General features: G+C 43.9%; 1 long non-coding RNA gene across 1 annotated transcript; it reads left to right on the top strand.

Annotated features, from left to right (window-relative positions):
* Positions 1-333: 333 nt before the first annotated feature.
* Positions 334-7997, top strand: LOC115032567. The gene is made up of 3 exons (XR_003838212.1): positions 334-443; positions 3976-4084; positions 7751-7997. It is a non-coding gene; the product is annotated as an uncharacterized LOC115032567 (long non-coding RNA).
* The last annotated feature ends 8627 nt before the right edge of the window (positions 7998-16624 follow it).

The raw sequence follows: 16624 nt of genomic DNA, 5'->3' as shown, positions 1-16624 counted from the left end.
TTTAGTTTCTGCTTATGCACTGTCCAGTGGGTGACTATGTCTGGTTCTCCTGAGTGAGGGATGTCTCTGGGTTCTGGTACAGCCTTGTCTGTAGTGGGGTTCCTGACTAAGCTGTTTCTCCAGGTCTGAAAGGCATTTCTTCCTATGCTCATACAGTATTCCTTAGTTCCCCTCCCACATGGCTATTCTTCAGTGAGTCCTGGGACTGTTGTTTGTTTCCTGCTGTGTGATTTCCTGGTCTGCTGGTCATGTCCTGAGTTAGTGTTATTTATATCCTGTGTTCAGCTAGAATCAGTAGACTCCAGTCATACATGGATGTTTTTTCTGTTTTTATCCTAGCTTTCTTTCCACCTTTTTCTGCCCTCTGAGAACTTACCTATAATTTCTTATTTTTTGTCTTTGGGATTATTTTCTAGCAAGAGTGTTGTATGAAAATTAACACAGTAAGTATCTTGAACATCTCTTCTGTAGGTAATTCCTTCTTTGTGGTTGATTATTTTTAATCGGTGTGTGTGTGTGTGTGTGTGTGTGTGTCTTCATTTCTAAGCTTCAATCCCAGCTGAATCTTTTGACTTATTACTTACCTTCGATGGGCTCTCCTGACAGGTGCAGTGTGGAGAAGGAGGTGAGATGGGAGAGAATCTGTGATCTCCTTCAGTTTTCATGAGCTCCATTGTCCCAAACATCCTTGCTGCTGTTTCCTTTGCTTTGGGGATCACCCCCCTACACTCTTCAGTGTCTAGAAAGCCAACGTGACCTAGATTCATACTCCCTTCTGGAAGCCCCTTCTTACATCCCCCTTTTGGGGAGGGGGATAAGCAATTGATTTTGAAAGCCCCTCTTTCCCTGATACCCTGTATTGCCTGATGATCTCTAAAGGATTCTCAGTCTCTGGGGGGGGGGGGGTGAGCCTGTGCCACCACAATATCTAGATGAAGATGAAGATGAAGCACCATTATCTAAATTTCAGACTGTATTGGGCTGATCTTATCCTAGGTCCAGGATAGCAGCTAGTAACTCTGGATGCTTCTAGTTCCCACCTTGTGGTACCCAGCAGGTTTGTTTCTGGGGTGCTGGTGGGGACTCTAGCAGCTTCTTCACCTCATTGAAAATAAAGCCATCATATTTTTCATTTGAGCTACTATAATCTGTAATTTTCATAACAGGAAAAGGAAGTAAGTATGTTAACAGGAAGTATTTTGTTTTCAAAAAGTCCTCTAGTGTTATATAATAAGCTATTTATAGCTTGGGGAATTTGTCTTTTATTATATTTATATGCAAATGTACTATAAATTATAAATAGGAACATGGTCTATTTTCCATGTGTTTATTTTCTATTTCTTATAACTTAGCAATGGCTTGGAGGTCTGGAGCTGGAAATTGAGCCTGGGCCTTATGGGCACTGATTCTGCCACTAAGCCTGGTTTTAAAATATCCTCAGCTCCTAACTTAGATTTAAAAGTGTCCTTATCATCATGGCAACATTCCTTAGATTCCATTTCTTTTCAAACTAAAGATATCTTTATTATCTTTTAGTTAGAAAATAGTGCTTATTATAAAACATTAAACAATGCTAAAAAAAAGAAAATCACCTGAAATCCTGTCATCTTTATAAATCTGCTATGAGGCTTATGCAATTACCTTGTGAGTTATTTTCTACACATAAACAAATATATCTGTAACTAAGCTCAATGGGAGTGCACATGCAGGGTTGTAAAGTTTTCTTACATACTTCATGCAGTGCCCAAACAGAGATTTCCACCTCCCTCTCTCACCTCCCCCTGCTCTTCTAGGAAAGCACAAAAGCTCATATTTACATGAGTAATCAATGTAATCATTTTCTATGATTACATGCATAGGCTTTTAAAGACACTAATTAACAATGAATATGACCAAAATGTTCATTCATTCCATGTTTTTTTCTAGTTGCTAGTATGAAAGGAAACTTATTTTTATTTAAAAGTTTTTATCAGTTTAAAGGAATCATGTTGCATTTTGAATGCACATTGAATCATATATCCACTTATTTTACCCAACTGTTTTATGTTTTATCAGCTTTTGTAAATTTTGGTTCATGCTTATGGATTTCTTTGCTTATTTAGTTATTTGAGACAGGGTCTCACCTGTTGCTCTGGCTGCCTTGTAACGACTCACTGAGTAAAACATATTGGCCTTGAACTTGTGATGATCTTCCTGCCTCTGTCTCCCAAATCCTGGCAATACAACACTGCCACAGACCCTCTGGATCCCTTTGTCTGCATGGAATGGGTCTCTGGGGCAGGTGGGCAAAGCGTTGGATGGAATGACAGACAGATGCACACAGGAGAGGTTGTGTAGAATCTGAATGTAATTTGTCAAATTGAGCATCAAACTTTTTATACAGAAGAAAATAGGGAAGTTGGGTGACACACCAGCAAGGTACAAAGACGTTACTGGATTCTTACACAAAATAGAGGAATACAAACACAGAAGGTCTAACAGAAACCACCTGGGATAGAATTCATTGTTAACAACTGGGATCAAAAGGAGCTCCACCTAAGATTCACTTAATCTTAGAAGCCAGGGTCAAGGGCTTTGTGCCCTTGCCATAGTTCCTACTCTAGTATTGTATAGTCCACCTTCCCCCTAGGCCATTGTAAATACTTGTGTATGGGTGTAACTCAGCTACCTATAGTTCTAAGTATCTATCCTGGTTCCTCCTTAGGTCTCAAACTTCCTTATTCCTAGATGATGGTAAATTCCTGTGTAGGGCAGTGACTTAGCTTTTATTCAAAGTGATAGTGTAATACCAGAGGCAATTCTGAATGTCACTGAATAGGCAACATTCTTACTGAATTCCAAGCCCATGGTCTGCTCAAGGACTTTCTAGGACGTTTGAAACGCTGGTGAAGACTTAGCTATGTCAGAATTCAATCTTAAAAGGCACTTATAATAAGATAATACTAAAAGAGAGCACGTGGATCCATACACCAGACTAACTCGGGAAAGGAATATTAATGTATGGGTTAAAGAGAATGCCAGACTCCAGGAGGTGAGTTTCCATGAAACTCTCTGACTCTCTGACTCTCCGTCTGTCAAGCTGACTCGACCAGAGTGCGTGGCACAACACTGTGCCCAACTTTTTCAGGCATTGTTGCTTGTTTTTGTTTTATTTTAATTTATTTATTTTGAGACAGGGTCTAACAGTATAGTCCTGGATGTTCCAGAACTCAGTGTACAGACCAGGCTAGACTTGAACTCACAGAAATCCACTTGTCTCACCTCCTGTGTGTTGTGATTAGACATTTCATGTAACTTAGGACTTCAAACTCGCTATGTAGCCAAGAATGACCTTGAACTCTTGATCTGCCTGTCTTCACCTTTCAAATGCTGGGATTATAGGCATGTGTTACCATACTGACTTGCTTTTGGTTTTTCTAAGTTCTCAATTATGTTTGTAGTGTATATTTGTGTACTTAGAGTAACAGCTCTCCAGTCCCATTTTAAGCAAGGGAGGCAATGTAGAGAAAGAGTTCTTAACTTTCCAACTCCTACAGCATTTGCTGTGGCTACATCTAAAAAAAAAAGGTTTTATACACACACACACACACACACACACACGCACGCACGCATATGTGTGTGTGTATAATATTTATAATGTATAGGGTACATATAACACATATAATATATATACATACAACTGTATATATAAAACATATACATATATATGGGATATGCAAATAAAGCATATATACATATACATATGGAACAAAGCTGGAGGCTAACAGACCTGACTTCATACTTCCATACAATGACACAAATCAAGATACTATTGCCCTGATGTAAAGAGAGATGGATATCTCTCTCTGATATTTGGTGGAACATTCAAGGCCATTCTGCTAGAGAAAGGATACTCTTTCAGCAAAGGGCGCTGGAACAACTGGCAATTCATATGAGAGAACAAAACTGAAAAAGATCTTGCTGTTTACCTCACAGTGTATATAAAATGAAGGTGTCAGGACTGCCATAGACTATAGGAGACGGAGGAGACCCAACAGTTGGAGGCAAATGGTTCCAGAGCAGAAGTACATTAAGAAGAAACATGGTAAATTTTATTTATTTATTATATGTGTGAACTTAAGTAGTCATGCTTATTGGCAAGTGCCTTACCTGTTGAACTATATACCTGTTCCCCAAACTGGTAGACTTAAATAAGGTCTATAACTTCGTAAATTTTCTAGTTGTGTATGTTAACCAGATTAGCCTTGAACTCATGATACTTCTCTCTCTGAAGTTACAGGCATGGTCCACCAAACTTACTGGATTATACTACTACTACTACTACTACTACTAATAATAATAATAATAATTTAAACTGGATGATATTTTAGAAGAAACGGTAATGGAAAAATCTCAGTAGTCTTAGGCTTGACAGGTTTCTAAAGTATGATCAATAATCATAAGCTTTAAAAAAAGCATCAGTAAACAGGACTTCATCAAGTACTGCTGCAAAAATTAAAAGATAAGCCAAACATTGTGAGAAAGTATTTGCAGAACATATATCTGATGAAAGACTTGTATCTAGAATACACGGCCAGCTCACAACTCAATCAGACAAGTAGCTTAACAAAAGGGGGTCCCGTGTCCAAACAGATAACTTACCAGAAAAGGTGTGCAGATGGCAAATGAGCACAGAAGATACTAGGGTTTTAGGCATTAGGGATATACAAATAAAGCCTACACTTTCCACAGCATATCCATCAGAATGGCTATGATCCCGACGCTGACAAAGACATGAACAGGAATTGGAGGGCTGCAACACAGAACAGTGGCTTTGGAAAACCAAGCCTTTGGCTCAAGACTGAAGAGTTGTCTCAGGAGTTAAAAGCACTTGCCGCTCTTGCAGAAGACCCAGGTTCAGTTCTCAGCACCCACATGGTGGGTCGCAACTGTCTCAGGGCTCTAGGGAATCCAGTGACCTCTTTGGGCACTGCATACACATGATGTACATACATACTTGCAGGCAAAACACTCATACACATAAAATAGAAACAAGCAAATGCTTTTAAAAGATATTAACTTTATTGTATGTATATATGTGTATGCCTGTGTTGTGTTGATTTTTCTGGCTGCTCTGCTTTGAGCTCCTGGGGAATTAAAAGCATGCACTTGCCTAGGAGCTATCTTAGATCCACGAATGGAAACCATACACACATGCCAATTAATCTTAAAATGCCTTGGCTAACTCAATGACTGGGTACTCCTAAACCTTCCCCTGCTACTCCAGGCCCAATTGGGGAAGTGGCCAGTAGCCACTTACCTGAAAACTCACATGGCTGGCTGGCTTTATCGACTTCATTCTCTTCTTCTCCTAGAGTCCTGGCGATTCTCTCTGTGTGGCGATTCCCTCACAACTCTAAGTGTCCCACCCAGTGCCCAGCCATTGGCTGCTGGCATCTTTATTGATAGACCAAACCAACTGGGGACAATGAACTTCAGTGTTAGTACGCACAGATTCCCAATTAAGTCAAAACATCAGAACATCTCCCCTACATACCCGAGAGTATGTTTTTGCATCATGTGTCTCATGCAGGAGCCCACTAAGGTCAGATGAGACATTGAATCCCGTGGAACGGGACTTACAGGCAGTTGTGAGAACTGAATCTGGGTCTTCTGCAAGAGCAGCAAGGGCTTTTGACTACTGAGTCATCTTTCCAGATCCTAAAATAGAAATAGAAAGGAAATATTTTTTAAAAAGCCAAAAAGGAAACAGAGTTTTCAGTTTCTTTCAAAGATAAACTTGTACTCACCACTGGCTCTGCTTCTGTTTAGCAAACAGAAGTGGAAACATATGAACAAAGACTTGTGCACAATTGCCTGCTGCCTCTTTATTTCTAATATCCTCTAGTGGGAAATAATCCGAGGGTATGGGAATGGTTAAAAACAAATATTTATGTCTATATCATGGAACACTGGCTATAAAAATATCACTAACATGAGATTTATTATTCTCACGTGTAGAAGACTGTAAAGTATAAAAATTGTAAACTGCACTATAGTGTTCAATCAATGTTCCCAGTGTTCCCTTGGAGTGTGGGAGAGAAGGAGAGACAGATGATGAAGGAGGGAGGGGACAGGGGAAACCCAAGGAATGATGAACATATATGCATCATCTTGACTATGGCGGTGATTTCACAGGGGTATATTATACACATAGTAAAGGTAACCAAATTGTATACTTTAAATATTGTAGCGTTGTTTTGAGCTGCACAAAAGAAAAATACAATGATTAAGAACCCCTTCGCCCCCATCACCCAGCTTGTTGCAAAGTCCACTGGGTCAGCAACCGTGGTTTTTTGGTAGGTCTGAGTAGGGTCAATAATTTACACTGCTAAGATCTCTAGATGATATGGACAGTGTGTCCCACACACTGAAGACCATTGGTGCACAGGATGTGACAAACAGCTCTGTCATGAGTTTCTTCTGTCTATGTGGCACCCCAAAACCTGCCTTCCCATGATGGACTCACATACTGTACAGCGGGTGTCCACCTCCCACTCAAGGCTATAGTTCTGCTATTTCCTGTTTGCTGGCAATTCACTGGGGGTCTGGGACTCAAGGTTGGACAGATACCTCTGTTTCTATTTTCACTGTGGATGACTGTATAGGTGTTCAGACCTAAAGGGGTCTTGGGGTGTACCGCAGAGTAGACAGGTGTACCAACCAACCACCGGGGGCTCATTGTGGGTGTGGGGCATGTTCTTTCTCTGTTGATGACCTCTGGAAGGGTGAGGTTGGCAGTGTCCCAGACACCATCATGGCTGAGTTTCCTCCCTTGGTCTTTTCTCCTGTCCCTGCTACTGATGCTGTGAGCTGTTGCTAGGTTACCTGTCAGGAGCTGACTTCTGTGCCCAGATAATTGTATGTTGACATCCCAAGTCTCAGTACTTAGGAATGTGACCTCATTTGGAAGCAAGGCCATTGCAGATTAGATTGGATTCAGAGACCCAGAAGATTACTGAGTTCTGAATGCATGCGCTCCATTCCAGTCCCTATGCTGAAATCCCAGCCTCTAATCTGACTGTACTGAGAGGTAAGGCCTTTTCCCAAGCAATAGGGTCAGAGGGTAGAGGAAGCCCCGAGTGCGTGAAGGCCTGAGAGGAGGTGTGTTATTGATGTGAGTTGGTCATGCCAAGGAGTGTCACCTCAGAAACACAAGAAAATGGCAAAGCCTTCTGGTCCATGTGCAGATGTTGGTAGTGTTTTCAGAAAACGTCTATCATAGCTTTCTCCTCTTGGATGCTTATGGGTCAGAGATTACTCCTACTGGGATTAGCTAAACATGCCCTCTTGTGTGGGGCAGTGAGCTGTGCACAGACAGCCTGGTTCCCAGTTGAGCACAGGCCTAGAACCTCTTAAGGGACGGTAGGTGTTTGGCCACACCTCCTGGGACACTGGCTCCTGCCACAGCTACAGCCTCCTACATCCCAATGCCCAAGCTCCTGGTATTTTGTCTGGACTCCACCATTACCTGCCAACAGCCAGCATGGCACAGCCCACTATAAAAGGAGCTGCTTGCCCCTCCTCACTCTCTTACCTCTTATTGTGTTCTTACACTTCCTCCCTTCCTCCCCCTCTCTCCGCCTTCCCTTCCCGCCTCTCCCCTCCTCCCTCCACATGGCCATGACCGGCTTCTACCTCCCTCTTCTCTTTCTCTCTCTGCCTTTCTACAATAAATGCCTTAAAACCATGGACTGCCTCTTCTCATCAGGACCCGCTGTGCTGGAGCGATGGAGCAGGTTTCCCTCCGAAGAGCTGTGTGTCAAACCTCCCGCCAGGAGGCCTCCCTGCACTCCAGCCACTGCCACCACCAACCTAAGCCACCTGCCTGAGCAAGCCAAAGACTCTCGTCCAGGTGGTAACCCACCAGAGCTCTCTTCTCCTACCCTCTGCCCATGGGTCCCCACCCACAGCAGCATCTGGGATGTCCGAGAGGAGAACCTGACGTCCCTGGCCTCAGTGCAGCCCAGAGACCCCAGAACCAGGTCTTCCATGGTACCCAGTGGAGTCTATGATGCCTGGGAGAAGTCATGGATGGAATCGTTGTCTGTATTGGTTTCTCTTCTTTCACAACAACCAAAGACTTGACAGCAACAACTGGCAGGAGCAAAGGCTGTTTTACTTAGTTTTGGAGGGCTCAGTCCATTGTGGCAGGAGGGCCTGGAGGAACAGACAGGAAGAGGACAGGATGAGATACAGCTCCTGGAGGTATACCCACAGTAGCCCACTTCCTCCAAACAAGGTCCTCATTCCACAGTCTTACCACTTCCCAATAGTGTGTTGAAAGGTTGAAACCATTGGCAGAGCAAACCATTTATTATGATGAAGCCCTGGTGACCAGATCCTCTCTGTAAATTCTCTCACAGACTCCAACACGGGCTTTATTACTTTTGTATGCTGTTCTCAATCCAGTTAATCTAACCATCAAGATTAACTATCAGTGTCCTTAGAAAGGGTTCTGGGGGCTTCCTTACACTTTCTGACAACCCAGGACACGACAAGAAGTGATCTGCAAGCTGGAAGAAGACTTTTAAAACACAATCCACTGGCACCTTGATCTCTGTCTCTTCAGCTTCTAGAAGTAATAGAAACATGCTATTTCAACAACTCATTCTACACTATTTCAGCAGAGTGGCCTGATGGAGACATTTGGAATGCTTGGCTTCTGGAATTCAGTTGCTGTGCACAAGATGCCCCTATTAATGTGGACCCTGCTCATTGCACACAAGGAGAATAGAAGGCTGTCTATTGTGGAGCAGGAGAATGAGGCCTCCCCACAGCTGCAGGTGCCCCTGAGCTTGTCAAGAGGGCAGGGAAGAAGTAGCTGGCCTATTGGTCTTGCTATGTTCTTGTCTTAAATGACTGTGTATGCTTTGTATAAAGGTAAACACATGTCTTTAAGACATTCTAGTTGGCTGTTATATCTCAATTTCTTTTTTAAATATGAGAAATGGTTTGTCCATCCCCTGTAGAAGCCATCTCATTGTCATTTTTAAATTCAGTGATGGGGGTGATATTTCGTTATTATTAACTGTTGTCTTTGTGTTAACCCCTTCAGTCATTCTCTCCGTTCTTGGAACAGTGCATCCTGGCATGTGAAATCCATCTTGTGTATTCTGGTAAGAGGTTTGAAAGTGGCTTATTATGTACATATGTAAGGATTCCCCAGATCAGTGGTTTTAAATCTTTTAAAAACTATTGCCTCTCTAATAAACCTTTTCTTCTTTTCTTTTCCTTCCCCTCCTGCCCCCTGGTATTTTTGAGAAAGGATCTAATATAACCTGACATTAAAATAATTATGTAGCTGAGGTTGGTCTTGAACTCCTAATCTTCCCACTCCATGCTGGAATTACAGGTATGTACCACACAACCCGCTCCCCAATAGGTCTTTTTCTCTCAGTTGTTCCTCAATTTAGTTTCTCTCTCTCTCTCTCCCTCTCTCTCTCTCTCTCTCTCTCTCTCTCTCTCTCTCTCTCTCTCCCTCTCTCTCTCTCTCTCCCCCTCTCTCTCCCTCTCTACCCCTCTCCCCCTCTGTCCCTCTCCCTCTCTCTCTCTCCATATACATATATATGTACATACATACACACACACCACACACAAATATATGTGTGTGTGTGTGTGTGTGTGTGTGTGTGTGTGTGTGTGTGAGCAAGCATGTGTGCCTGCACATCCTTGGAAGCTAGAAGAGGGCTCTGGATCCCCTGAAGCCAAAGCTGTCAATTGGGTGCTGAGAACTGAGCCCAGGTCCACTGTAAGAGCAGTAAGTGCTCTTGATTGTGGAGCCATCTCTCCATTTAGTTTTAGCAACTCAGAGATGCTACATTGTAGCTGTGTGCTATGTGTACAGCTTCCCTTTCTATACACCTTGAGTCTTTTAGCCCCTTCAAAAGCCAAATTTGACTACTTGAAGCATTATCTCTCTATGGAGAACATATGGCTTCGAATTTTCTTTTTTTCTTTTTTTTCCGACACAGGGTTTCTCTGTGTAGCCCTGGCTGTCTTGGAACTCAAGCTGTAGACCAGGCTGGCCTCGAACTCAGAAATCTGCCTGCCTCTGCCTCCCAAGTGCTGGGATTAAAGGCATGTGCCACCACTGCCCAGCTTAGAATATTCTTTGTGTATTCCTGATATTAATCTACAGGGTCAAGACATAATTTGCATTTTAGAATGAACTGTTTGATAGGCCATTCCTTTCAAAGTTTGGAAATGATTCATAGAAATGTATAGATTTAATCAAAGAAGAATCTGTTTTCTTGGCTCCTCTCTGGCCACCCTCCCTCTAAAATGCACCAACATTTGACCTTCTAGTTCCTGTTCACTGCTTCTCCAGAACTTTGCCCAGGTTGTTCCCTTCTCTGGCCAACCATGGTAATGATTAACTCAAACACATGAGCCCCACCCCAGCTCACCCCACCCTATAGATTCTTCTCAGTTTATGCTTTAGCCTCTAAGCCTGTCCCAGCCTCAAAGAGCACTTAAGAGACAGAATGGGTGGCTACCTTACACGACGTGAGAGTTTCATTGGTGCATGGCAGTGAACCCCATGGTCTCACATGTTACTTGCTAAGTCGCTAACATAATTACAGTCAGTTCTAAAAGGGGACATAGTGTGCTACATTCTCTGAGGAACATAGGATGTGGAATAAAATCACAACAAAACAAAAATAAACCACCTACTTGGAAATTTAAAAGCACTCATTAAATCAACAAGTGATCTGGGAAGGAAATCCAGAGCAGAGAAGTTTACTCAGAAAACAACGATGGTTAGAACACACTGCCATGGCCTCTGGAACGTCCGCACAACTGCACTCTAAGGATATTTTATGACTTGAACTTTCCCTCTTTTTTTGGTAGTTGATTAAAAAAAATAATTTAGAAAGCATTCACTTTATGGTGTTGGGTAAATAGCCAACAATCCAAAGCAGAAGGCAGGATGAAACCTTGGCAAAGAGGGTATGAGGTGACTCTGAAAAAGAAAAACAGGTCAAGTAGCCTCAATAAAGAGAACCAAGTGTTAAGTATTTGTAAAGTAAATCCACAATTCAGTAAAATTAAAATTCAGTAAGAGGATGCCCATGGATACATTGAAAATCAGAAAGTAAAATATAAAAGTAACATTTGAACACAGTGAAAAGCACAAACTTTTTACAGTATAAAAGTCTGAAGTTAACAAATTTGGAGAGAGATAAATTTGAAAAGTTATTCAGCTAAAAGTTTCCAGAGAAGTAAATGTGCTTCTGGTGGCCAGGCTGGACTGTAGGACCCCTTGGTGGGCCAGGAACCTGCTACGGAGGTGACAGTGTAGCAAGGGAAACCGAAGCCTGTGCTGAGATGAGAACTCTGAGGAATCCTGGAGAACCCTCTGACACAACCCTCAGAACTGAGCATGCTGGGACACAGTCTCCTCACTGTGTAGTGGGAACCTTGCTGAGGTCATCAGGGGACCTTCTGAGTGACTGGTGACTCTGGAAATCACCTCTGCCTTCCTTCTGTTTGATGTTGATTAAAATATTTTCCTGGTTCTTTGAGGTTTGTCTTTGCATGCTTGTGTGTTCATGTGTGTGTGTGTGTGTGTGTGTGTGTGTGTGTGTGTGTGTACATGGGTATCTCTCCTCATTGTGTTTTGAGAACAGTGTCTCTCTCTAGGACTTGAAGAGTACCACAGGCTAGGCTGGAGAGCCAGCAAACCCCATGGATGCATGTATCCCTAACAAAGAAGTCCAAGCCTGTGGACACACCTGGCTCTTTTATGTGGATTCTGGCGCCCAATTCAGGTCCTCATTCTTACGTAAACTGGCAGAGATGTAAGAAGATACAGAGAGTGTGAATCTCACCAAAAATCCACGAATTTGGTCGGATTTGAATTGCCTGTATAGAGCAGGAGTCCTGAGCAAATATGGTCCCATATCTTGGGTTTATTCTCTCGGGCAAAATGCTCCTGCAGGAAGGCTGCTTAGGGTTGTCATGGCTGCCAGAGTCTGACTCCCAGGATGCTTCCTGCTTTCATTACTGCTAGTCTCAGGGGTGGCTGCCAGAGCTCAGCTGCCATGTTCACCCTTGTGGGACAGGAAAGGCAGGGAAAGCCCTATGAATAATCTTTGTGTAGACATCATCTGGACCTCCATCGTTGCAGGGAAGCCTGGGAGGTGCTATCTTTTTGCTGGGTACATTGCCACCACAAACAGAATCAGATTCTGTCATGTTCCCGAAAAGAATTCGTCCGTCATGATCTGCTGGGATGCTCCCAATGCCAGGCACAACGTGGGCCTTCAGAGAGATCCACAGACTTAGGGAGCCGATGTTAAGAGAGTTGCTGTCCTTTCTGAGCTGGCCTGAGTAGACGTGAATAGCAACCACAGTGGACTGGACATGTAACCCCACCTCCTACAAAGTGAGCATTCATCAGGGGATGGAACGGTTAAATCAAGTCAACCTTCCCCATGCCATACTCAAGGCAGCCGCGGCAACCACTGCACTGCCTGGGCTGGACTTCTGCTTCTACATTATTCTGCATATCTCAACTTCACTGCCTCTCACTGTTTTGGGGGGCTGTAGGGGTGGCTGGGGGTGGGACCGTGAAAGGTAGCTTGGTTCCCCCGTTGAGCTAAGGCTTGAAACCCCGGAGACCCTGAAGGGATGATAGGTGTTTCACCTGTTCCGGGCACCAGGCCCCTGTCACTAGCCTCAGCTCTCCCACAGATTTGTGGCCATCAGACATATAAGGGCAACACCCCAAGCCCCTCCATATGTAGAGGGCGTGACCTGTGGTCACATGGGCTTAAGACAGATCTCCATACTAATGAGATACCTACCTGGAGTCCTTAGCCAAATAAGCTTTCCTTCCCAGACACTCCTCCCTGCAAAAGGTATTTAATCTCAGGCCCACCCTGAGAAGTGGGGTTTGGTTTTATTCACCCACTTTCCACCATGACAATAAATATCTTAAAACCGTGGACTGTCCCTTTTCACTGGGATCTGCCATGGGGACCCATGGAGACCTTTGTCTATAGAGCTACAGTCTAATCTCCTGTAGAAGGCCTCTCTGTGCTCCCAGCCACGGCCGCCATCAAGCCCAAGCCTAAGCCCTGCAGGACCAGCCAGGAGCCCCACCCCCCACCCCACTTCTTCCCCTGGCCCCAGGGCTAGATCCAGCGTGCAGGCCTCCACTCAGTTCTCAGCTCTTCCAAGGGTCTCAGTGGCCCCTGGATGTCTGAGAGTCTGAGAACCAGACCACCGCCCCGGGCCTAGTCAAAGGCCTAGGGAACCCCAGACGAGATCCAGCTGTCCCGCACCTCAGGTTGTGCTTCCCTGCCCCCAGAATGGTGTTCTGAGGCTTCCTTGCAGCCTGACACCCGCCTGATGACAGGGTGGAGTAAGCGTGGTCAACTCTCTGCGTCCTGCCTTCCCGAGTGGCAGAGCCCTGTAGCAGAGCAGATGCGGGACCCATAACCTTACAGTTGGGAGGATGGAGGTTGTTCCTGGCTGATTTTTCTTAGTCTGCTCTAACATGCAGGAAAAGATGGGGTTGAACAATGGACATTTATTTCTCCCTGGTTTTTACAGGCTGTGAAGACCAACATTAAGGTGCTGGCTGATGTGGGAATTTGTGTAGAGTCCCACCTCCTGGCTTGGGGGTTTGTGTAGGGCCTCACTTTCTGACTTGTGAGGTTTGTATAGAGTCTCACTTCCTGGCTTGTGGGGTTGTGGAGGGTCCCACTTCCTGGCTTGTGGGGTTGTGGAGGGTCCCACTTCCTGGCTTGTGGGGTTGTGGAGGGTCCCACTTCCTGGCTTGTGGGGTTGTGGAGTATTCTACTTCCTGGCTTGTGAGGTTGTGAAGGGTTCTACTTCCTGGCTTTGTGGAGTTGTGGAGGGTCCCACTTTCTGGCTTTGTGGGGTGGTGGAGGGTCCTTCTTCCTGGCTTGTCAACAGCTACTTTCTTGCTATGCATGTTTATGTGGCATGCTCATAAAGAGAGATTTCTTTCTTTTCCTCTTAATAATACCACCAAACCCAACATGAGAATCCTACCCATGTGTCCCCAAGTAAACCCAGTTTCCTCTAAAAGGCCCCATCTCCAAATGGCATCACACGAGGATTAGGGAGGGCTTCCATAGGAAGGTGGTAGGCGGCAGGAGGCATCGAGCCACAGCATTAGCTTACTGACCTGTGAGGGGAGGGGCTGCTCGGTGATACGTTACCTCTTATAGTCAGGCAGTTTCTAATTTTGTGCAGGATGGATATGCACTCAGCTAAAAGCAAATAAGCAAACATCTTACAGCCATGAGTGGCCATAAGGCATAGCTGAGGCCTAACAAGACCTGAAAGGGAGGAGGATATTGGGTGGCGTTTCCTGAAATGCTGTTGTTGCATGTGAGTTCTTTCAGCATTTTGCTTGTGCCTAGAATGCAAAATGAATGCTTGGGAACATAGCAGCCATCTGGTGAAAAGAGACTAAGGAGAGCACAGCTCGAGGAGTCTGAGCCCCTGTTGTCCTCTGTAGCCCTCCCCCTGGAGGCCTCCTGCTAGACTTCCTGTGACGCAGCAGAGACTCTTCAGCCTCACCTCTGTATCTGGGTTTCTGCTACTATGCAGATGAATACGAGCTGCAATGAGGAAGGGACATTAACATTTCTTACTATGGGGTCCAGCTAGATGGCTCAGCTCGTAGAATGCTTTCATACAAGCTTGAAACAATAGAAGTTCGATCCCAAGATGGAAAGAGAGAACCAGGTTCTGAAATTTGACCTCTGACCTCCATACATTCTCTATGGTACTTGTACACACACACACACACACACACACACACACACAGGTCATACATGCACACTAACAAAAAGTTTTATATTTTGTTCTTCTAAAATGTAAACCTTCTTGTGATTGTACCCCACCTCCTCTTTCTCAGTTCAAAGGATGAGCCGAAGGCCTCAAATTGAGCATGCTAGGACACTGCTGTACCACTGAACTACCTCACCCTCCAGTGGACTGTGTGCATTTTGCAGCTATATGAAAGGTGGTATATATATGTTTAAAGTTCTTAATACTTACTTTTAATAATAATGTATTTTCCATGATCTTTTAAAATTCATTTGAATATTCTTAGCCTTTATTGGGAAGACAGGGCAACACCCTTTCTCCTCCTAGAAGAGAACTGATTGTTATTATTCAGGGCTAAATATAGAAAAAAAAACTGTCTGTTGCTTGTTTTAGGATAATTGTGTGTTAGTGCTGAAAATGCATTACAAGATATGAATAAACAAAAGGGACAATGGAAAAGATGCCAAAACATGAAAATTAAAATAAAACACAAAATCAGGAAATGATTAACAAAATAACAAACAAATATAGTAAAAATTGTTCTGCTAAAAACATATGCCCCTCAGTTTAGTCAAACATACACCCCCAGTTCAGATGAACACACACCCCTAGTTCAGAATAAAAATACACCCCCAGTTCAGAATGAAACTTGAAATCTGTTACAAGTTAACCAGGAGCTTTACCCAGGATCTTTTCTCTTTTGTAAAGGACAAACCCAGAATGTCAGCTCTCTATCCCTGTGTTAGCCATTCAGAGAACTCGGTGACATGTTCTGGACTGAGTAGATAGCTCAGCAGGAAAAGGCACAAGCTATCCAGGATGTGAACCTGTCAACTGAGCTTGAATGTGCACACCCACACGTGGAAGGAGAGAACTGACTTCCACATTATTCTCTGACCTCTATACATGAACACAGCAACCCTACCAAACAAATGAATGCAATTAAACACACAGAACCTTAAGAGCTCCTGACTTTACAAAGGAAATGATGAATCTGGGCTTTGGTTTAAGATAACAGGGACCAGAGAAGTGGTGGGCACAGTGAGAAAATTGGCTCTTGTGGATCATGTTGAAACATCGGGACCAGGTATCAAGAGGCTCCTTATATACCCTGCTTATTTTTAAACATGTTTTATGCTTTCCACAACACTATTTTAAAAGGGAGCTTCCAAATAAAACTCCATTGGGTCTTTTGTGAAGGATTCAAAAACATTAGACAATATTGCAATAACCAGCTGAGAGGTGCTCCTGTCAGGCCTAACCGGGTGGGTGTCCATAGGTTGCAGCCTGGCTTGCCCTTGACCCTGTGTGTACCTGCCTCAGCCCTCCTGACAGAGCTTTTCCTGCTTCTCACATCCTCCATCATCCAGCTGGCCATGGTTGTACAAGCAGGGCTAGGCAAAGGGAGCTGCCTGCTCTTTGTTTCTTATGGATGATGCTTTTCTTCTAGACCCTTTTCTATACTGTAAATCCTTATTGGTTCCAGTCCAGGATTTTGAAATTCAAGAGCTAGAAAGAATCACATTTCCCGAGTCTTGTTTCTGCTGCTGTACTGATTCCCAGAAGGCAGTGAGAACAGGACACACTGACACCATTGTGTACATATGTGTGACCTAATACGTCATGAGTAAGAGTCTGTTGGCAGGAGCACAGGCTTATTACCATGGCTACACCATATACAACGGAAAAAAAGAAAGCATCATCAATAAATGGTGCTGGTCTAACTGGCAGTCTGTATGTAGAAAAATGAAAATAGATCCATATTTGTCAC

The sequence above is a fragment of the Mus caroli genome, chromosome 11 (assembly GCF_900094665.2).
Source record: "Mus caroli chromosome 11, CAROLI_EIJ_v1.1, whole genome shotgun sequence".
Lineage (NCBI taxonomy): Eukaryota > Metazoa > Chordata > Mammalia > Rodentia > Muridae > Mus > Mus caroli.
The sequence above is the reverse complement of the archived record's forward strand: the minus strand, read 5'-3'. Positions and strand labels throughout refer to the sequence as shown.